Raw genomic sequence first — 23,934 nt, 5'->3', positions numbered from 1 at the left:
AAAAAGCAGATTATTCCCTTTGTGAGAAGGGGATAATCAAGTTTCCTTGGAATTGGGATATGTGTGATATAGTAGAGGTTTTAGGGATTTTAAGGACTCTGGTCTGGTATAAAATTAGCTCAAATTAGATAATGACTTCTTACCTTAACATAACATAAAGATAAGCCTTAGAAATAATAGCTATTTAATTAGGTTTATTCATCTGAACAGCTACATTAAAGCTAGTGTAGGAAATACTGTTTTCTTTCCTGTTAAAACCAACAAGCTGTAAATTTGTCATTCTAATTCCAAGCATATGCTCAAGTATTCTAAGAAGCAAATCTTAACAGCTTGTTATTAGAAAGTTGCTCTGGTTTAGTAGGAGCAAATGAAGGAGAGTTATCAGAGTTTTCTTTTCAGGGTCATGAATCCTTCTCCTCCAAATCCCTAAAAATGTTGGATTCCTTCTCCACAAAGTATCTTGCTCACATACACATTTGGAAGCCATATCCCTGGGCTGCATCCCCACCCTACACAACACTTAACAGATCTTATTGGGTAACTAAGCAATTAGATCATGCATATTCTACAATGTCATTACATGCAATTCTATCAAATATTAACTTGCCAAATGCCCTAAAAAACATAGCTTCATGGATGTCTTTCAAGGACACTTGCTGTTACAACTTCCTTATTATCTACTTTACAAACCTTTCCAACACAACTCATTAATTCATTACAAGGTTAACTGTTCTTGTTACTTCATTAACTGAAACAACATGATTTTTCTTGTACTTTAATATAAGATTTAATTTAGCAATTTAATACAATTTATTTCATTCATAATCCCAGACAAAAACACTTTGATATTTGTTACCAAATCTAAAACATTTCCAGCAAGGCTAATCAAAATTGGGTTTTGTTTGTACAGTTTGTTGTAATAAGCTTTATTATAAACAAAGAATATTTTAGTACAGTCAATATCGGAACAATACCTGACCTACAAGTCTGTGGAGGAAAACATTAGAGGAGAACGAGGATTAGAGAGATCTGGCTTTGCTGCATGGGGTCTTGTTGCTAGATTCATCACATGTTACAGAGAGAGGCTACTCTTATTTCCCTGTAAGTGAATATTAAGGCAAGACTTTCTCTTTTGTGTTTGTAATATGAGATACTCTGCTGGTAATGTTCATTTTATAGACAATATAAACCTGAGGATATCTGAAATCAGTGAAGTTTCATGTGCAATGAACAGAACTAATATCATATGAAGTTCTTGGTTTCCTGCCCAGAGTCCTTCAGGTATGTGGTAACCCTAGGAATCAACATCAGCAATAAAACTTCATGATGTAAAACTCATGGGAATATATCCTCTATTGCTGTAAGCTGGCAAAGCTCCATTTATATCACTGCAACAAGAGAAAATTTGACCCAGGGAGTAGCAGTAACATACAATAACCCTCTCCAAGGATGCCTAGAAAAAGGTTTCTATTAAAAGAATTCACAAAATAAAAAGCAAGGTTTCATTTCAACCTCAGAAAAAAATGTGAAAAATGAAAACTCTTCTGAAGTTAATGCTGCAGAGAATATATTTAATCTCTGTGGTCAAGGTGGACTTGACCTATGTATTTATGGCCTGAGAGGGGGATATTTAAAACTGAAGCAAGGAACATAGTAATCATAGTGCATTTCTGGGGGCTATTAATACATTCCCCTGACAGTTTCCACTATGTCTATAGGGACCCCGAGGCTGCTTAAATGCTCTTCCCACTCCTGTTCAAAGGATTGTTTTTAAAAGTACTCTTTAAGCTGGTAATTTATACTGTAAAGAGGGATTCAAGGCCAAAAATGCATACACAGAATAAGAACGTGAAGCAATAATGTTGTCTGACCTCTTGGTTACCACCATTAGATGCTGTTGTTTAATGCACAGTGAGTGCTTTATTTTGGGCTGGCTTGGCATTCAGCAAAGAACATTTACAATGATCATTAACCTCATGTTCTATGCTTCCACTGCAGTAAATATTTTTGTTAGATATTGTATAATGGTAATGATACATTGCGAATGTAAATTTTTCTTGGGAGATGACCTCTTACTAGATTAAATAAGTGGTTGGAGGTTATTTGTGTGTGGTGTTCCAAGATCATCTTCCTCTTCTAATTCTGTATGAAAGATTGTTTCCTCTCCTACAGTGAAGGATATTAGAGAACAGATAATTTAGATTCAAGGTCAGTGTCCTTCAAAGCAAGTAGCCTTAGCTATTGCAAGTAATCCTGTGACATGTAAGGGAATTGCCTAATATGAGTAAGATTGCAAAATCAGGTTGTGCCTGAACTGATGATGTTGGGAAACATGAGGTATTTCCTTCCCTTAAATGACCTTGTGGGATGTTACACACCCAGCTTAGCCAAGAATGCGACTGGGGAACTAGCATCAATTTTCAAAACTTAATGGTACAGACTGTGGAAAATACCACTACTTGCAGGCAGGATTAATTACTCTAAATAAAGGAACTGTCTAGTTATTGTTTGTGCCAAGCAACATGACATACTCACCTGTGAATTTTCCCAGCTCATGAGAACCACAAATGTTAAAATAACTCTTTGTTGCATTGCATAAGAATGTAAAAATGAGTCACAGAGCAAACCTACTGAGAAACTTGATTAAAAAAAAAAAATACCAACACCCAACAAAAAACACAGTATGTTCCATGAATGGTGATATATTAAATGAGACACAAACTTATTAGAACCTACTATAACCTGAGGGTTGTAAACTTAGTTTAGGTGAACTGGCTGAGCTATGCTGAATATGCATCAATCCTTTGAGGTTTACAGCATTCAGTTTAATTAAAAAGAAACATTTTTCTAGAACAGTCCATCAGGTGCTCACCACACTGCTCCAAACTGTAGAACTCAGGGTCAGACCTGTGCGCTTTGTACATGTACAAATCCCAGGCCAGTTTGTATTCCTAATTTCTCAAATTGTATCCTTTAAATGTAATTTGCTAATCCAGCTGTGAAACCTGCTGGATTACATTTGTCTCTTTTTGTGCCCCATCTCAGTGGTCATTGTTTTATCATATCTGATGAGATTTCAGTAGTAGCTGTTTCCAGGAGGATCTCTCTGTTCTGTCCAGGAGAGCCCCTGTAGCTGTGCCCACAGATAGCACTGAATCAGTAGCTGCACAAACATGTCTCCATGATGCTTAGCCTGAGCTTCTTTGCTTTGTTTCTAGGTCTCAAATACTTCTTTGTAGTACAATAGTGTCCAAAAAGCTAACTCAGAGATCTTTCACAGGCCACAATGAACAGACACAGCCTGAATGTGGAGGCAGCATTCGATGGCAAGCTTCCCAGTTCAGGTATGCTTCTCTCCCCAGCTAAAGAGAGGCTCATCCTATGCTACAAGAGCCACATTACTTAGATTTTCCTCACAAATCTGAAGACAGATTACTAAAAAACCCACCATGTCTCCCAAATGACAAAGAACTTGTAGCCTAATCATAATGTTCCTTTGCATACGTTCTAAAATGCTGAAGTGGTGAAAGGTTTATGCTTTGCTTCTTTGTGTATGTTTTGCAGTGTTGGGGAATTATGCTTTGCAACCAGATTGCAGCTGTGCTGTGCATGAACTGCCTGCGCACACCCCGAAGCAAGGCAGCAAGGCTTGAAAGCAGCCTTGGATCGAGATGGTGACTACTACACACCTTCTGCATTATTGGCCTGAGGCTTGCATAGAGAACAGCCCTCACTTTGGTGAGATCAGGGCTTCTCCCTTTGTTATTTAGAATCCAGGCCAGCAGTTCCTCCATCGTACAATTCCCATGGCTCTCTGTGACTAGTTCTTGCATTAATTGGCCCCAATCCCTCTGTAATCAAAACTTCCATCCTATTAAGGCCAAGGGTTTCTGCTTTTTTTTCTGAAATCTTGATTTTACAACCTCTTTACATGTGGCATTCCCACTGAAGTTGATGTGGATGAACCTGCGCTGTCTAGTCATTTCTCAAGTTGTGCACAAAGCACAGCTAAATAGAGAAAACAAATATTCACAGAGGAAATTATACTTTTTTTTTTTGGAAAAAGTGTCACCACATGTCCACATTATGAGTGCTGAGACAGAAAGTTCCTCACAAGTACAAAAAACATGTGTCGTAATAATGGTTTAGTTACTTTAAAATCCATGTAGCAGGAACATTAGTATATGTATTTTTTTAATGAGACAACTGAGACTGCAAACTTGATTTTTCATTGTGGGGGAGCAAAGAGAATGGCATTTCATTAAATTAATAGTGACTTAGATCAATAGCATCTCTTTGACTACAGAGGTTTTTTGAATGAAAGTTGCAAACTGTATTTTAGTTATATTCCATTAGAGAAGTAGAAGAGCATTTTAGATCTGATTTTTTTAATATCACATCCTATTGTTTCAAGACTACAGCTCCAAATGTGATGTCTTTTGAAAGAATAGCATGAAATTATCTTAAAATGAAATATGAGTGTAATTACAAAGTGCTAAGCACTCTCCTAATGCACTTGTTGAATATACTATGCCAGTAGCATAAAGTATGTCACAATTGATAAAATTTAGAACATGTTTCAGTAATTTCAGTTAACTCTTAAAAGCAGGATAGAATAAAAGAGCTTTTGTGTACCTTTCTTGCTGCAGTTATAAATGTTTCAGTGTTACTTTGAGATACTAGATGATTTGGAGTATTTTAATTTTCTATACATCAGCAACACTAGAGCAGATACAGAATTTAGTGAAATTCAAAATAAATGATAATTTTCTCAGACAGTGTAAATTGGCATTGAGATCAAAACAACTATGTCACTTTACATCAGATTAAAATGCAAAGACAGAGGCACTAAATCACACCACCTCCCTGGACAAGGTCATCCTTGCTTTGACTGGGTGATAAACTATTTGACTGCCCTTTGGTCCCCTTTTGTTTTGCTCACTAATTTGAGAATAAAAGCAGTGCAATGATTTCCCTATAATAACCCACAAAGAAAAAATTAATCTAAGATTTCCTTTGTTTATATATGAGGGTAGTAAAACAGCATAGCAGCTGAGCTGGGGGGTGAAATGTTGGAGTTTTCTGCTTGGAAGCTGTTAATCAAGGGGAGCATTGCCAGGGGTTTCCTCCAAGGCACCCACAAGAGCTGTTGATGCTCTCTAGCATATGATCTCACCTGTGTCCATAGCGTGACAGTAATTTCAGAGTTTTCAAACTTACAGTAGGTTTTGAAATGATGTCTAATAGGCCACCTTGGCCTAATTAAGAACATCCTTTCTGCAAGCCTTACAGCAGGTGGTGCCATGTTCTCAAACCGGTGTTTGAACGTGAGCACACTGAGGACCATGAGCACAACCTACGTTTATACAATGAACCTGAGAAGAGCAACACCTAGATTGGATTACCAATTATTTCATGTGGCTTCTTTCCAATGTTTTCAAGCAGAATGAATTTACAAACAACTCATTTAACAATTCAATAAACCAAAATATATATGAGCTCTTTAACATGACTGTCAAAATATTTCACAACATGTAATTTTGTCTTTGTTCACATTCAGGGAAAAGTTGGCCTGCTTATCCACTGTACAGACAGATAAAACCAGACATCATCAGAAAACAGTGTCTATCTGAATACTCTCAAATTCTTTATAAATGCAAGTGTCATCAAAAGTTATCAACATCTTATACCAGGAAAACTGTGAATTATAGATAAGTTCATGTTGGACTGGACCTCTGGAAATCATCTAGTCCAACCTCCTACTGAAAGGAGTGATAACTTTGAAATTAGATCAGGTTGCTCAGGGCATTTTCCAACTGAGTTTTGAAAGTCCGCATGGGTGGAGATTCCCTGATTTTTTGTAAGCCAGTTGCACTGCATTACCATTCACACTGTGATTTTTTTTCCTTTATAATCATGAGAAATTCCATTCTCCTCCCAAAGTCAGAGAGTCTCTCAGAAGTGGAACCTAAAGCCAAAGATCTCCCCTCCAGCCTTTTGAAGCACAGTGTTGGCCCTTAAATTTCACACACTTGTTCCAGTATTAGTGTCAAATTTTTGTTTGTCAAAATCGTCTCTTTCAGAAAAGGATCCAGTCTTTATCTGCCGACATCAAAGTTTCCCTGCTTTCCTTGGCAAACCATTCTAACAGCTAATCATCCTCTTCCTGAAAATGGTGTGTCTTACTTCCTATTTGAATTTGTCTGATTACCCCTTCTAACCACCGGTCTCTTTCATTTCCCTCACCCCTAAATTAAAAGGCCCTTTTTTCAGCATTTACCCCTGCCTCATGATGGTGTGACTTGGAGGCATATGCTGCAACACAGCCGTGGTTGCAATTGCCTTTTAACCTGTGAATATAAAAGGCTTGAGGAAAATGAGCTCTGGAAAACAAATGGTAATTTTTGACTTCTGTCTTGTTCACCTGTAAGGTAGGAGAGAAATTATGAGGGGTTTTTAGGTGTTGTAATCAAGTTTCCTTTTAGTGTGCTTTTTATTCAACTAAACAGACCATCTCCTTTGTGTTGCTCAGAGTAAGGCATCTATCTCTGCATCCTCTCTAATTTTTCAATTGCAATTTTAACATGTGGCTGCCAGAACTGTACAGCATCAGGTTTGCTACATATCAAGGAAAAATTGTGTCCCTCCTCCCTCTCATTCCTGTTTATCAGCCAAGGATCACATAAACCTCCTCTTTTTTTTTAATTTTATTTTTTATTTGTTTGTTTGTTCGTTTGTTTGTTTTAGCACATTATTCCAGAGCTTATACCAAGTTGCTTGCAAACTATATGCCTGTATCTTTTGCAGAGGTATTGACTTCCAGAGTGTGGTCCTTTATTATAAATATATGGTCTGCCATCTTTATTCCTTGAAATAAGTAGTTTCATTTGGTATATTAAAATGCATATTTTTGAAAGGGAATTGTTCCTTTCATCGACCAGTTCTTGTTATTTATTATTCTCTCCAGTGTTGTCCCATTAATGTATTTTTTCAGCAACAGCTTTATATTTACTCCCAAACCATCAATTCAAATGTTAAATAGCACTGGACATAATACAGACACCTGTCAAACATGACTAGAGCATTCAATTATGATTCCCCATAGACAACTATTATTTGAGATCTGCCAGTTAATTAGTGGTTAACTCATTTAAAGCATGATTTATTTGAAATTAGCGTATTTTATGGAACTAAGTCAAAGTATATATCCATGGGCCAAAATTACTATTGAACATCATGTAAGAGCGATCATACTAAAGACTAATAATGATGAGCTTATAAATATGTATAGTCACATTATTATTATTGTGGAGCATTTCATTCTGCTGCTCTGAAAGACATCAGTTCCCTGCTTTACCTCCAGATGATTGACAGTTCAAGGGTCACACTTTAGCCTGTTTCTCTACCTAAAGGAGAAAATCTAATTTTAGTCTGAAAAAGACTAAAAAAATCCTAGAGCAAGAGGTCATTCAGCTTTATTAACTGCTTTGCAGCTAAAATCTTTGATGGAGAGCTATGAATTTGGAGGTGTAAAAAAAGATTCTTGTAAAATGCTGATGCCTACCCAGATAGCATGTTAGATCTTAAGAGCACCATGAGTCACACACACACACAAAGAGAAAAAAAAAATGACACTGGTTTTATCAGAGTCCTTCAGGCAGCAGGAGGAAGGGGAGTGGTCTTGAGTGTTTGTTCTTGTGAACACGCAACATGTGGCACCAGAAATATTTCTTTTGTTTCCCTCCTTTAAGTATTGAGAGGAGGAGGGAATTCCTAGAAATCGAAACTGTAAAAAGTCAGCAATCAACCCCTGCAGAAAGAAAACAAAGCCAAACAAAAGCATAATGACTGGATAGGCAGAACCTATTGACTTTTTATTGCTGTAAACAGGTTTTGTATTTTTATTGTCACAGTGAAGAAACAAGAAATATACATCATCCCAGAGTAATGGACATGTATGTAGGCATATACAAAGGTTACTAGAGTTATTGGAAGGATTATCATTGGCTTCAGATAGATTAGGCTACTTCTGCATAATCTGTAAAATTTCATTGATCTGTACCTGTTACATAGAAGTCCGTAGTCTGACATCCTGCTCAAATCAAGGCATTGAATTGCATCTGAGTTTCTGACCTATTTACCTTGTTTATCTCAATTTAGATTCTAAAACAAAACTAAAATTTTTCACAAGTGTCTTTCCCTGTTTTCAAGAGCCTGGTGGCTAAAGGATTCCCTTGAGAAAGTGGAGGCTTAAATTAATTTTTTTTATTTTTTTTATTTTTTTTTTCTGATTTCAGAAGTAGAGACTTAGGGATTAAACAAACATTGAGAAAATAACTCTGCAGCTGAATGAAATCAAATTCCAGTCTCTCTTTCAATTAGTATTTGCTTAATTTATGTAGAACAGAACAATTCCAGTTGGATACTGAATTTCAGCACCATTTCAGAATACTCCAAGGAAAGTGATTGCTTTTGTGAACTGTGGAAACCATTGGTGCAATTTCTTGCCCCAAAGTGGGTTTCAAAGATGTATGAACACGTATCTCACACATGCCAAGAGGGTATCACTTCTGCTGTTTGCAAGAAAAGATGTAGCAGACAGATTAAACTAATTCCAAGAGTCATTTGTAGCTGCAAATCTGAAATAGAAGAAGGTGTTTTCCTCTAACCCCATATTCATTTAACAACCTTTGATGGCATAGCAGAAGTCTGAACATTTCTTTGACATTTCCTACTGTTTAATACTTCACACAAAGCACTGGCTTCTTTGAACCCCATTTTAGGTGTCTTGTTCTTGCCCATAAATTATATGGAGAACTCTGATTTCACTAGGGAGAAGACCACCTGAAAAGTGTGCCAATTCCCTCTAGACTTTATCATTTTCCTTCTTCAGCCTATTTCACCTTAACAATAACTCTAAAAAGATCACAGACTGAGATTCAAATGTAGTACAAATTGGTGCATCTGTTGAGCTGCCCTGGTTCACATTAGCTGAAAATAGAACTCCAGTCTGGAAGTGACGGTCCAGTATCATATAATCAGACAACATTGATAGAAAATACTATGAACTAAGTAAGGCCAACAGCCTTATAAATATTGTACAAATTAAATCTGTTGAGTAAATTGACCCATAAAATTAATAAAGTGTGGTTTAATTATTTTTTATTTTTTTTTTTTTTTTTTAATGAGAATTAGGGTCTCAGCAGGTAGCAGAACTGTCGCATTTGGAGATGTGCTGATTTAAACAAGGCAAAGATGTATCTGAGATTATTTTTAAAAAATATTCTGCTTTTTAGATGTTGCATCTTGGGGTGGAAATGGAGAATAAGAAGAACTCTTGCTGAAAGGAAGAAAAATCAGTTGGAGTTGAACAAGACTCTTCAGAGATTTTACTGACCATCCTTACCTTGTGTTTTCACATTCTTCTCAAGGGAAATAAGAAGACACACTTTTATGATACTTATGAAAGAGTTTAGAAGTGTGTTCTTCTACTCTTCTTGCCTAAATTTTAGCCTCTAAAATTGACAATATGTTGCAAGCAATGTAATTTCCTAAGGGTGAGTTTGTCAATGGCAGGGCCAACTCAGCAAAAGCTTAGTCATTTTTATCAAATGAGTCTGGCATCAGGTTAAGAAATAAAAACATGTGGAGACAGAAAAGCATGCAGTATATATTTTTACTCACCTGTAGACTAATTATCCATTGTCTTAAACCCTGCCTACTGTTAGCTGACTCATTTGACCCACCAGTAAAAATAAAATATTGTAAAACAACTAAGGTGACTCATTATATATCTTCAACAACCTGAATTCTCACACAGAAATTTTTATTTATTTTTTGTTTAAGTCAATATTAGTCTTCCTATTTATTTAAATGTACTTTTCTTGTAAAAGTCAATGATAGTGAGCTATGTAACTTAAAATGCAAGGTATATGTTTATATACATGTATGTATATGTTCAGGCAGACAGTCCTTATGACATTGACTATCCAAGACCCAGATTTTGAGGAAAATGTGTTAGGAGTGAGAATAAGGAAGGATCTGAGCATCTACAAAGCCGTGTGTTGAAGATTTAGGTGACTGACCTCAGAGTGGCATCCAAACCCTGGTTCATGAAAATATGTTGCCTGTATCAAGTACAGGGAGACTTAGGACCTTATTATTGAAATCCAAACCAGTCATCTGTGTTTGGCATGCTCACTGGTGGCTGCCCAAAAGCAGCTGCAAATGTTCCACTGCTGGTTCTGCCCTGACTCCTCCCCAGGTAGGTGCCTGGCAGGGGAGGTGAGTAGGACCCATCAAGGCTGGTGGTCTGAGCCCAGAGCTCTCGCCCCGGCTGTGGGAAGGGCACCTCTTCCTCCTCAAAGAAAGCCCAAATTTGTATTTGTAGGCAGCTTAATCCTTCTGTGTGTGAGATACACTCTGAGACTGCTGTAGGGGCAGCACATTGCAGAGGATCTGGGCAGGCTGACTTCTAGATCACCAATAAGCTCCCAGATATTTTTGAAGTAGAACACTTTGCCAGCTGTCTCTTCCCCAGAAAGTAATGTAAGTCTGTCTATTATACGTGCGGCCCAAGTTCAGTCTTTGAATTGATGAAGATGGCAGATGTTACACAGACAGGTGAGATCACATCCTTCTATTGTCTCAGTTTTACACAGCTCTGACTCTGCGGACTTTGATGGAGATATCCCAGATTTAAAATGGCACAAGGAGAAAGAACTCATTATATTTTTAAGGAGTTGATGTCCTTAGACACTGGATTGTGTGCTCATCTGACATATTATTCATGTATGTATTCTAATAGTTATATATAATACTGAAGTTTTAGCTTTAGTTTAGAAAATATGTCTGCCCTTGCTTTAGCCTATAGGACTACCACCTATGACTAAGATAATATTTTTCCTTGCAGGAAGTATAGGTTTCTGTGTGCAGTTAATTCTCATAACAATGCAAAAAAACAAACCTGGGTCACTCCAGTCATTTGCTTCCATTAATAACTAAGTGTGAGTTATTGCTATTGAATGCATTCTAAAAACATAGATTTTCATTTTCTCTGCATTTCACAAGCAAATAAACAAACAAACAAACAAAAAGGACTCTTAGCCAGAAGACTTAAGAAATCCTTTATTAATCAAAACTTAACTTTGCAATGGATTTATTTGTGGAAACACACTGCTTCTGATTTTAAGTTAATACAACATTTTCACACAAAGCTCTTTCCTGAAAATATCTGCTTTAAGGAGCGTCATGGTTCCCTGCACTGCAAAAAGAGTAGGAGGAAAAAGGATTCTTTAATCTATTTAGAAGTTATTTCAGACCTTGTAACTTGAAGAAAAGGGTTTGTGACAAGAGTGAACTTTGAAATCTTGTTGCTCCTGCTGTTCCAGTTAGATTCCTTGCCACCTGCTTTTGCTGAACCAGCATTTCTAGAAAGCTGGACCAGATTCAGCACAGTGGGGCACAAGGTAGGCTACTTTAATTCCTTCATTCTTTAGCAGGTCTGACTGTTTGACTTCCTTTGTTTTCAAGCCTTAACAACAAACATACACCTTTTGTGTAATTCTTTCTTAAACTACGGCCTGTCATTACGAATACACAGCAAAGAAGTTGGGAGTGACAAAATCACCAGGAAGCACTGATGCAATAGTGATGCAGATGATGATCTACTATGTTCCAGTAATGTTAATCTGGAAAAGCATGTATGCATCTGCCAAAGGGGGAAACGTCCACCCACCACAGCTGTGAAAGCAAACACAGGTAAAGCTGCAGCGGCAGCGATGGGGGAGGGGGACAGTGGAGTCCTGTGAGTCACCCCCCTGCTTGGGTCACAGGGACAGCTGCTTAGTCAGTCCCCTGCAGCTGCTCCCCTTGCCCAAAGCTGTCCTGTCCTGTCCACTGCTCCCATGCAGGGGCATGACCACCAACAAATGCTGGTTTTGGGAACACCACTAGCCAAATCTTCCCCATGCTGAGGATGAGGAGGGAGCCACCTTCCACGCTGTGCTTCTACCTTCATATCCCACAGGACCCCCATTTCCACAAGACTCCTACAAGGTGAAGGGAAGATAAGGAAGGACTTCCCCGTGTATTAATAGATAGTAGGACTAATTGATTTTCTTAATATGGAGTTAATTTGTTGTTGCTGCTGGGTGTTATGCGCCTCGCCCCCCAAGATATTATTGAAAAAAAAAATATTTTGCCAAAGTAAGGACTTAAGTCTTGGCTAATATTTTATTAGTTGCACAGCCTGAAATCATAAGTGAACATCATTTCCATTTGAAGAAGTGGCAGACTGGAAAAGGTGAAAGACAGCACAGCAAAACACTGAGGACAGATTTTTCCTACTCTTCTTTTCTGAGGAATTAAGGAAGGATGAGTTAGAAGGAAAGATAACTAGAGAAAAATTATATATATACTCTGCGTTTAAGTCTTGAATTTAGAAGTGAAGACTATCATGTTTAAAAATATTCTTTTTCACTTTTTGTGATCTCTCTTTCTCCAACACTCCCTCCCCCATGTTGTCTCAGTCTCTTTGTGTGTGTGTAATAATAGATATCCCAGCAAGGTACCATCTTTGGTAACATGGTTTTGAAGCTCTTCTAAGCTGCTGCTTTCACTGGAAAATTCTGTAGCTTTATAATATGATAGCTTTCAATATCATTCCCCTAAATGATTCATATAACGATTGTGGCTACTTGTAGGCAAAAAAAATAGTCATCCATTATGCCCTCAAGAGTTTCTTGACAAACCCTTCTGACACTAAACACACATGTCATTCTGTATCCCATACACTGTTTGACTCATTCACATTTTGGACTGACTTCTGAGCAGTGATTCAGCTAAGTCCTGGCCAGCTTTCCACGCTGATAGCATAGGAAAAAATGCAAAAGCAGCAACATTAGACTCATTGTGTTCTCTCAAAGGCAAGAAAAAGCCTCACTGTTTTCCTGCTGTGGTTTTGTTGTCACCTCCTTGTTGTGTCCATAGTATTGGAATATGCTCATTATTCACAGCCTTGATGACTGGTTTTAAAAACACTTTCCTCAAAACTGAATTAAGTGATCGCGAAATTTTCAGCATATGCAACTCCTTTGCAGGGTGCTGAGTTCATTGTTCTTCTTCTTGAGAGGTTCCTGTAGATCGAAGGCAGAGGCAAATGCACTCTGGTGATGTGCTCACAGAAAAGAAGACACAGGAAAATAATATTTGCTTGGGAGGAAGATCATCTTGAAGGAATGCAGGATCACCAGAACTGTCCTCCCTTCCCAGAAACAGAGCCCCCACATTCAACAGCTGGGAGGGAGCCTGTGTCCCTCATCACTGCCAAAATTGTATCCATGAAACTTCTTGGCATAAAAAGATTTGCCCCTTTGAAACTGCACAGCCTCCAGTGGTCCTTTATTGTCTCAAACCCATCCACCTTGAACATGATTACTTAATTATAACCCAAACTGGGCAGACTAAAATCTCATTTATGACATGATCCTTTTGGTGTATAATAGTCTTAACAAGCCTTAATTTTCCACTCTGTCTTCCTGTCATAGTTACTTACCACTGCTAAGAATAATGAGATAAAAATGTTAGGTGGAGCAGCATAGAGGAAAAAAAATGTCAGTTCAGAGCAATGCTTTTTTGGATTTCTCACAGAGGAATACTTGATTATATTCCTTAGGCACTTCTAAGAACTCATCTCCTTCTTTGGACTTTAGGTGAAAAAGGACCATGTTCTCAGATTTTTCGGGTGTTTTTGCTTTAATAGCTTTTTTTCCAGACATTATAAGCCTGAAAGGTATAGATCACACATTCTGGCCCATGAAATCAAGGAAAGTCTACCGATTTACTCTAGTAAAAGAGTTTATTTGCATGCACTTGCCTCAGCATGATGAATTCACACCATTTTATAGTATGACCTTGTGTATGCATTTTCCTTTTTATTTTTTAGTTTCTTAACTTGTATTTTTAAAATGGAAGTTTCTAAAGAATATCACGAACGTGTGTTCTGAAAGCACCCTGCTGGACCCAAAACACAGAACTGAAATAATAATGAAAAAAAAAAAAAGTGTCATATTACCATTATTTTAATTTTCAGATTTTTAAGGCAATCTTCTACTTCATCTTTTTTTTTTTTTTTAATTTGATTCCTATCTTGTGGACACTTGTATCTATGATTCATTGAATACAGCCATCAACAACTTCAGTGTTGACATGCTTAGGTTACTCATATTCCCACAAAGTGTTAAATTCAAAAGAACTCTGAAAGTTGACTTATTTTTTGCCTTTAATGTTCTGTTGCCTTTTTTTTTTTTTTTAATCTGTTTCACTAGCACAGATTGTTTGATTTTGTTCAGTGTTTTCAGCTCGTTTCATCTTACACACTAGTTTAAGGCCAATACATTATTGTCAGTCCCACAGATGACTCTTGAAGGACACTGTTTTATTGGAATGTAACAGCAAATCGAAAATAAAAATCCTAGACAAGAAAATCTGTTTCCATTTATGCATGTGTGTGTGCATACATATACAAATTGTAACAAAAAATTTGAAGGTTCTTGGGCTCCTTATAATCTGTCATTATTTTTTTCTTTCTTAATGCCTTCTTATTGAGAGCTTAATTTCATCCTTAAACTGTAAGCTCGTACTTACATGTTACGGATTGTAAGGTATATGGGGGACCAGGGGGGTACTGCCTCTTCCTTGTCTGGTAAGGGCTACCCAGGCAGGCACAGAGCTGAGAGTCCCTCACCTAACAGAGCTACATTCTTCCTGAAACTCGATCGAATTTCCCAATTAGGTTTATCACCTTCAGGGTCCTGGTGCACCCCGGACCTTGGCTGCACAGCCCCAGGCGGTAGGAGGACATCTCTTTTTGGGGCTCTGCATCCCTTATCAGGGTGATCCCTGTCCTCTGTGGTGCTCTAAAGAAGTCCTATAGGGTTCTGGGTGTTTCAGGGGACAGGAGGTCAGGGTCAGAAGGCTGTTTGCACAGAGCTTATTTCAGAATCGAGGTTTAAATCTGCTTTGCATTAAACTATCTGCACAAACAAACATTTGCGTGAGCAGACTTAGGGTGCTACCCTCTGTGCCAATAGGAGCCATATCCCACAGTTCTTTGTTCTTCTATGAATCTTCCTCACTCTCTTGGCCAAATACATTAGTCTTTTATGATCTCATCATTATTCCAAGGTACTTACTGTCTAATGAAAAAGATATTTTTTAATATGGAATTTCATAGTTACATTTGTTTGGTGATTAGCAGTTTTAGCCTCTCAGACAGATATTCAAACTGTAGAGCCTAATCTCCTTGGATAAATGAAAGAATACACTTTTTTTTTTTTCTTTTTTTTTTTTTTTCTTTTTGGTGGCCATTATAGTTAAGAGAAATAATGTCCTGTCACAGAACCTAGGGACCAGAGTCTGGGTAGATGCCATCTGTGTAAGAGCTGGAAACCTTATTGCAGAATTATCCTTCAGTCAGCTTCTTTGTTGCGTATTACCACATAATTTTCACCTACAGGCGCCCTGGCTGGTTTTGCCCTACGAAGCATCTGTGGTCTGGACTTTGGGATGGAAATTAGAAGAAGCTACAAAGGACTTCACAGGAATTGTGTAAATACTGCATCCCTTTGTCTCTTTGCTGCCTTTTCCTTTGGTAGTGGAGCGGGGGCCGGCCAGCAGGACACGTATAGAGGAACACACAGCACTATAGATTTCACCTGCAGTGCCTTATTGTATGGATCCACTGCGGCATTCAATGTCTTTCTCTTCTGCTTGATTAAAGATAATAAGGGACAAGTCAGTGAGAAGGCTTTGAGGCAGGGTGGTTTCTGGAGATAACTAAGGGATGGATTTGTATCATCATATTTATATTTAGGATTTGATTGGTTTTGCTTTATAATTCTAGCGATATTTTTAGTTTAGCTTATTGAGCATTAGAGCAACCCTCTCTCCAGTGACCAGCCTAATGCCTCCAAAACCTCACAAGGGGCTGTTGGGACACTAAAGACCATCAGTCCTTATGAATAATGCATATATTTCCTACTGAGGCTCAAATCCCATTAATACTATAACATTATTACATCTCTTATTTACTCTTTTTCTATCTGTGGGATTAAAGATCAATTCTTAACATTTTTTTTCAAATTAAGAAGAAATCTCAGTAGGTCCAAAGCTCTCATGTAGAATATACCATTTTTTTTCTTTTTTCTTTTTTTTTTTCCAGAAAAAGGTTGTTATGAATAGTAAACAAAATCATTAAAAGATAAGAAACATCCAAATCATGTGAGACAAGGATGGGCATTACAAGGTCCCACCTAACAATGCTCACTGAAATGCATTGAAACCCATGTTCTGCATGGTGATTTCTCATCCTGGTGTCCTGAATGAGTCCATCTGTGACAGGCAGATGGGACTGAATGGAATTATGGTAAAATATCAACAGTATTATCTGTCTGACCAGGAAAAGAAAAATCACTGAGATGACCACAAATTGTATAACTACTTTCTGTCTATTTGGATGTGAGTAGTTCCAAATGTGCCACAGTCTAACAAGGCAGAACCTGGATGGAAGAGCCTCTCTCTCTGTAGGTTCGCCACGATAAGATCCCAGCCTCTTCTGTGTGTCTGACTACTGCTGCAAATACTTCTACTGCTCATGAATAATTAATTACAGTGAAGATCTATTTAAATCCCGTTGCCCTCAATGTCCTCTTCATAGTTAGCAAAAACAAATAAAGGAAAACCCAGAAGACTGAGTAAGTTGCCTAGCGAAGCTTGGAAATGAACAATAGTCTTTTTACTATCACTGCATGTTCAAAGATAAATCTTATAAATGAAATAACATACAGTAAGGTGAAGTACATAAAATTCAGAAAAATACAGCTTTGCATGCATAACTAGATTTTTGACATATTCAGTATCAAATCCAAAAGGTAGCACATTACAGGAAAAATATATTACTGTATCCAGTGCAGATCTGCTGCCTTCCTGAATTATTACTGAGGTGTTTGTTGTATTACAGAATTCAGCAAATACATTGCCTTCCTCAGCCCCATCAGATAATTTGCCTTTGTCCAGAACTGACCACACATTCTGCTTCTGAAATGCACAGAGGCAATAAAAAGAATATGGAGGTTTAGCAAGTGAGGCTCTGAGGGACTAATATTCAGCAATGCTAATTCCAGCTAAATTTATATTGTATTGAAAGAAAGTGCTGTTAAAGAACAGCTTGGCTTACATCAAGACATGTGGTTACCAGATTACTTTCTATCTCCACTCAAAAACATTTAGAGAATTTCTCATTAAAATTATTTAAAGTGAAACAAGTAAAATAAATCTACTTAAGCGTGTTGTTGCATTGCCTCATTTGTGTTGAAAAAATGTTGCTTGTTTTCTACATTCTATTTTAACTGTACGTATGAGGCTTTACTCGCCCATTAACAAAATACATCACCTCCCAATTGCTTTCTATACCTCCTTAAATGTTAAACATAAACACATAGACCATCTGTTTCCTATCATGACACCAATCCAAAATGGCTGTACTAGACACCTCCGCATAATAGATTATCTTAAAACACCTTAGCAGTTTTGCTTTATGGAGTTATTTTTCCTGTGACAAATTATAAACCTATATTTCAAGAACACGGCCAAACTGTAGCCTCAATCACAAATTCAGAATTGTTTATGTTAACAAAATGTGCTGCCTTGTATCTGACGCAGCACTTTTTTTAAAGCCATAGGCCACCTTTGTTGCTGTGGTATGCTACAAATCCAGTTAATTTCTTCAGTTAATAATTTCTCAGCTAATAATTTGTGAAGCATTCAGATTGAAAACATTACAGTTCATTATAGTCACTGCTATAACTTACAAAGCTATTATGTAGCTGTTGTGTAACTGAAACTGCAGAACAAATTACAAGGTTTATCATCAGTGTGCAATCAAAAATAAATTTCAGAAGAAAATCACATTTATATTAAAAAAAAATCAGATTTGCAATGCATGCACTTGTAAACTCCAGCTATCAAATGTTCAGTGGGAAATGGACAAAATACAGTCATAAATGTCATTGAATGAAAATTTGGTTCTGAATGGATTTGAAATGTACTTCCTCCTCAGGTTTAGCTCTATGGAAAAATGACTGTGTCTGGAGCAAGTTGAATTCAGTGAGGAATTTCTCCTTGACTTAAATGAGCTTTTGACCAAGGCCTCACAATATTAATGCATGAACCTGCAAACCCTTATTTCCCAGGGTAGCTCCAATGACTCCTAGACTGATTAAACCTCTGTAGACCTATGTGCAAAAGCAATACTCTGTCTGCTCATTCTCCCTTATATGTAAGAGCTGAAATGGTTATGAGACACTATTGCTACAGGTTTGATCAAAAATAAATGCCATATATCTAGGGACCATGAATAAGGGATGAAACAGCCAGCGTAGAGGTAGAAGAGCTAAAGGGAAAAAATAAAGATACTATTGCCTTGGAGTGTATAATCTCAACAGAGTTTCTTGCCATGTCAGAGTCATTATTTCAGAAGTACCTGTTAATGCCTTTTGGCTACACAATCCCATGGGATGAAGCAAAAGCAGGCAGACTTCTGTGGGGGTAGAGGCTGCTCGGTAACCTCTTGTCACCAGAAATAAAGACTGAGGAAGCGAACCTGGAAAAGCTTAAGAAAGAAGTATTGCAGAGACTTCCTATTTGAGCCATTTTTTCTACAAGGAATTTTTGAAATATGGAGGAACAAGGAGGAAATACAGGTCCTTCTAGGCTTTAAAAGGCAGAGGGGAAACCTTCTTTCCTTGTCCCCCAATCAGCTCTTGTGCAGTTAGAGCTCCCCTTACTGTTTCACTCCACCTTAACTGCTGCCTCCGGACAAGGCTAAGGAAACCTCCAATGGATATACCATGGAGCTTTCCTCCTGTTAAAGATTGTCTCTCCCTGTTGTGTGAATAGGTAAGATCACCTGCTCCTTTGGTGCTGTATGAATAACACTCAGATACTTTTTGAAACAATCACCATAGTGTTTTTTCTTCTCATTGTTTGTAATTTTGCTGCTACTACTTGTGCAATTTACAGAGGTTGTTCTTATTCCTCAGAGCTTTTCGTGCAATTAAAGAAAATAAAGAGCGAATGCTCAAGTAGTTCAGAATGGAAGAGGTAAAAGACGGACTCAAAGGCAGAGGTACCATGAACAACTCCTAAAGAGGAAAGAATAAAGCACAGCTTGTCTTCAATATGCTCTAATAACAGGCACAAGAATCCTAGATTCAGTTTGTGACAAATCATTATATGGTTTAGAGGGGAGACAGTAACTTCTAAACAATATGAACATCCAATTTCAGAATATAGTAATTGCTTGTCTATTGTGAACTTCAAAGTCATGCTGTACTTATAATACACAATTCTTCAAAAAGCTGGTGAACTGTGCTACGCCTACTTGCCCTGACCACTTGTATACCAGGATTTTTCACACCCAAGAGGGAAAAGAAAACAAACCAAACCAACAAAACAAAACAAAACACCACCAAACAAAAAACAACACACAAGCAGGTTCTGCTTTGGGTTTTAAACTGTTTCATCTTGACTTTTGCATACACATGTATGTGCCAAAAAGCACAAACATGGCACATCTAACCTCTGCAGCAAGAAGCTAAAGTTGGCTCACAGGCTCTGTCCTCATTTTCACCTTGTTAACCTCAGCTGAAGTTGTTGAAACTTGCTGAGGCCACTAATCCAGATCCATACCTAAGCCACCTTACTTCTTCACCCTCAAATTCACACTCCTTCCCATCTGCTCTGCATTTCAAAATCTGGAATTAAGCAAGCCTGTAGTAGATGTGCATGTTGAAATGCACTGACCCTGAAACAGCTACTGTTTTCTGCTTTGTAGTTTCCTTGTTGCCCAACAGCTCTGTCACTGGCCTTTTTTTTTCCTTCGTGAACACCATTGTTTTCTCAGTACAATCCCTCTGAGAAAAAAAATGGGTGGAATCTCAATAACGTCCTTAATAATGGAGTTATCAGACCTTTTTTTTTTTTTTCAAGAAGGTACGGTAAGACACAGCCCTAGATGACGCACACCCAATAAACAGGCAAAAATTTGCCAATCCTTGTTCTGTATTACACACCCATTGAACATTTTGGGTGGAGAGCCTCCAAGGTCAAGCTCAGTTCTTTAAAAATATTTCCATTTCTACATTTGTATGCAGATGAGGAGGCAAAACGTCACAAACCCTAAACTTCGGTGGCCTCTTCTATTTCTATTGCAACTATAACTAAGTTTCCGAGAAGACATCTGTGTTTCATCCTGTGAGATACTGTACCAGTGGTAAAATGCAATGTATCTCTCCAGCTGCAGATCACAAATTTGTTTAAGTTGTAGTTTCTTCCTTGCCTATATGGAGGCACATTATCTACTCAGAGCTAACTAAGGTAGGTGGCGAGGGTCTCTCCTCCACACTACTGTTTCAATCTGTATTTATTGATTCGTATATTCCCTGCATCATTTTTAGACCATTTCTCATTTAAAAACATGAAATGTTCAATTACTGTCAACTGAATTCACATGTTCAAAGTCAGTTTCTCAGCATACAATTTAGCTATTTCTGCCAAGGGTTTTGCTCAATGCTTGAGGGATTTTTAACACCAGCATGATGAAGCAGATGCCACAGGGCAACATTAAACAAGCTCTGCATGTGTCCCAAGCCAGCCTACATGCCAGGCATGCTTTGAAGAGCCATTGCTCTGAAAAAATGCATTTCACAGAGGCTTTCATTTGGCTGGTTGAAGGTTACCACCAGCATATGGGTCAGACCAGCCCCACATTAGACTCAGGTCTGTGCATCAGAGCCAGGCAGGTCTCACATGGTTCCTCCACTGCATTCCTTCCCATAACTGCACCTTCAAGGTTTCAAACTTGCTTCCCCATGGACTGGGCAGCTCAAAGGCCACCACTCTGCAGTAGAAGTTAAGGACAGATGCCTCCAGTCCAGCCATCACCTTTCTGGTTTTCTTCCTTCACTTTAAATGCCCGATGCATCTCCTTTCCCACATGCAGAACCTGTCCTACGTGCACTCACCTCTTCAGAACAAACGATTTGGAATAAAGGTGCAGTCTTGCGGTAACAATTGCGTTAACTATTTATTCCATCGAGACAAAAGATGAGTCAACAACAGCTTTTCAGATATGGAGGGACTTTTAGTTTCTACTGCCAAAATTATTTTCTCATCAGGGCTTGTCTTCCACAAAGCAACCTGACTCAAAAGTGTTTGTACCTGTGACCAGGTGACTCAAGGCAAAGCATTGACATAGTATTTGACATCATTTGGTGTGTAGGATGTCAGAGGGGAGAAAGATGAAACCAGACACATGATGCTGATAAGAATTTCTTTTTATGTTATTCCAATAAAAAATACATTCATACAGAAATATAACAATCTTGCAAAAAACAATTTCAAATAAAATCTTGTAAAACAAAATTTTTACAAAAATCTTACAAAGAGATTCTTTAGATAACAGGGTGCTTCAAAACCAAAAAAAGAAATTTCACTAATAGAAACTTTTTCTTCTTAAATTTCAAGCAAAAATGTTTTATTTTTTTTTTTTATTTTTCAGCTTGATTGAGGCTCAGTTATCACCTGAACAAAATGTACTTGCTTATTAAGAAAATTACAGGCATTTGACATATGGCACACAGCCCCACCCCATCCACACAAGTCTGATGGTATTTCACAATTGAGACAAGCCAGTGCAAGATTAATTTTTTTGTTTGGGGTTGTTTTTTTGTCTGTTTTTGCTTTTGTTTACTTTTTTGTTTTTATTTTTTTTTTGTTGTTTTTGTTTTTTTTATATGAACTATGGCTAAGCCAAGGACAATGCAAACAAGGAGTTAAAAACACAACAGAACCCAACCCTAAACAGAAATCAATTTTCCGAGAAATTTTGTTTGTTTTGGGGAAGTAAAAAAAAAAAAGTGCATTTTCAGGTAATTTAAACCAAAAATGAAATGATAATGATTTAAGCCCGTGTGTTTCTTAGAACCAGATCACTTGCATATACTTTTTTTTAAACCACTTATCTACCTACATTTCCCGGAAGATATACCAAAATATTAGCATAGTAAGCAAGACCAATAATAAATAGAAAAAGAAACAGGTCACGTGTTTCATTGCATTGACTGTAGTGAGCTGGTTTAAAAAAAAAAAAATACTGCTTTTGGACAGACTATTTCTACTCTAGGAAAAAAACAGTATTTTAGCTGAACTATGTAAAATTAGAGGTCAACCACCACAACGACTAGCTCACTCACAGGTCCTCCAGTAAGCTGGAAGGCCAAAACCAGAGTGTACTTTATCTGCACACAGCTAATACTCTTTTAGCATGCCAATATTCGGTTCATATCATTCTTAAATGGCCACAGATACGCTATTCCAGACAACCTAATAACTACAAAACACAGTCAGCAGTCCGAGAAGGACTGAATGCCAACAAAGCCTTTAGCGTACCATTAAGCTAAAGGTAAAGCCTCTAAAAATGCTAGATTTTAATTAACTGTATCTTTCATTTCTTTGTCTCCTTAGTGACTGTATTGAAGGGGGAGAGGGAATATTTTGATGGGCTGTGGCATTCTCTAGCTATGTGTTCTACTTTTTTTCCTTTTAAAAAAAATATTTATATATTATCTATATATATACACACATACACAGACTGTACACACAAATATACATACACAATTATTTTTCTGCCCACTTTTAAAAAAAAAGTAATATAGTTTCTTTCTGTATGACCAACAGATAGCTAGATATATAGATGTGAAATTTGTGCCTTTTAAGCAAATACATCTTTTAATACTTCTGTATCTTTAATATGTATGAAAACTTGACATATTAAGTACAGTTGGGGTGTGTATATACACAGTTGTTGTGCAAGGTCAATATAAAAAAAAGTCTCAAGGTGGCAGAACTGGTCAATTGGCATATGCATTATACTGTAACACAGTCAAATTGTCTAAGTTAAACAAATACTGTACTGACATGAACGACTTTTATCTATATTTGTCTTTGTGAAGGAGGACCCTGGAAGTAACCTTTTTTCCCCTCATATTATACATTTGATACAGTACAATGCCAGGTGAAAAGAGAGCCTTAATAAAGCATGCATCACCCATACCCCTGTATAAGACCCCCTACAAGAGAAGGTCACTTGCATAAGGCACCATTATTAAGGTCAACAGTGCATTAACAGCTAGAAAACCAGAAGTTAGTCCTCAAGGCATAAATAAGAGAAAAATTAGCTGCATGAGAAAAATCAGTTTCTAACCAATAGTGGTTTTATCCACCCAACAGAAAAAATTATTCATGTTCCATACATTATGTAACATTAGACCAATTGTATTTTAGCTGCTCTTAACTGGAATCAAAACTGCAGTCCTGATTAAAGAATGGAAAAGCATATAGTTCCCCAGAACCATGCAATAACCTTTGTATTATAATGAAAAGTTATAGTTGTGTTACATTTGTAAATACACAGCTTATACAATGGATTACAAATGAGCTCTGTAGCAAGTAAAACAAGCTACTTGACACATTGCACGTTTAATAGCTGCACCAGACACCTAAAGCTCCTCTCACACAGGAACGGGGAGGTCCCCCATCTCCATTCTGGCATCCTGACTCTTTTTAGTCCCCCTTTTCCCCGCTCTGTTTTCCCTCTAAAAAGGTGCAGACACCCCTCCCCCCACCCCTTGGAAATGATTGGTGGTCGTCCCATCTCACGAGATATTCCTCACACACAAGACATTCAGACTATTTTTTTTCTCTTACAGTTATAAAACAACCACAAGAAAAAAAATGTGCCTCAGCATACAGTCATCAAGAGATCCTCATCGCATACAGTCGCCCAATCATTAACATTCTCAGTGCACATGCTCA

This window comes from Nesoenas mayeri (genome assembly GCF_963082525.1).
Source record: "Nesoenas mayeri genome assembly, chromosome: 2".
Taxonomy (NCBI): Eukaryota; Metazoa; Chordata; class Aves; order Columbiformes; family Columbidae; genus Nesoenas; species Nesoenas mayeri.
Note: the sequence above shows the minus strand (reverse complement) of the source record.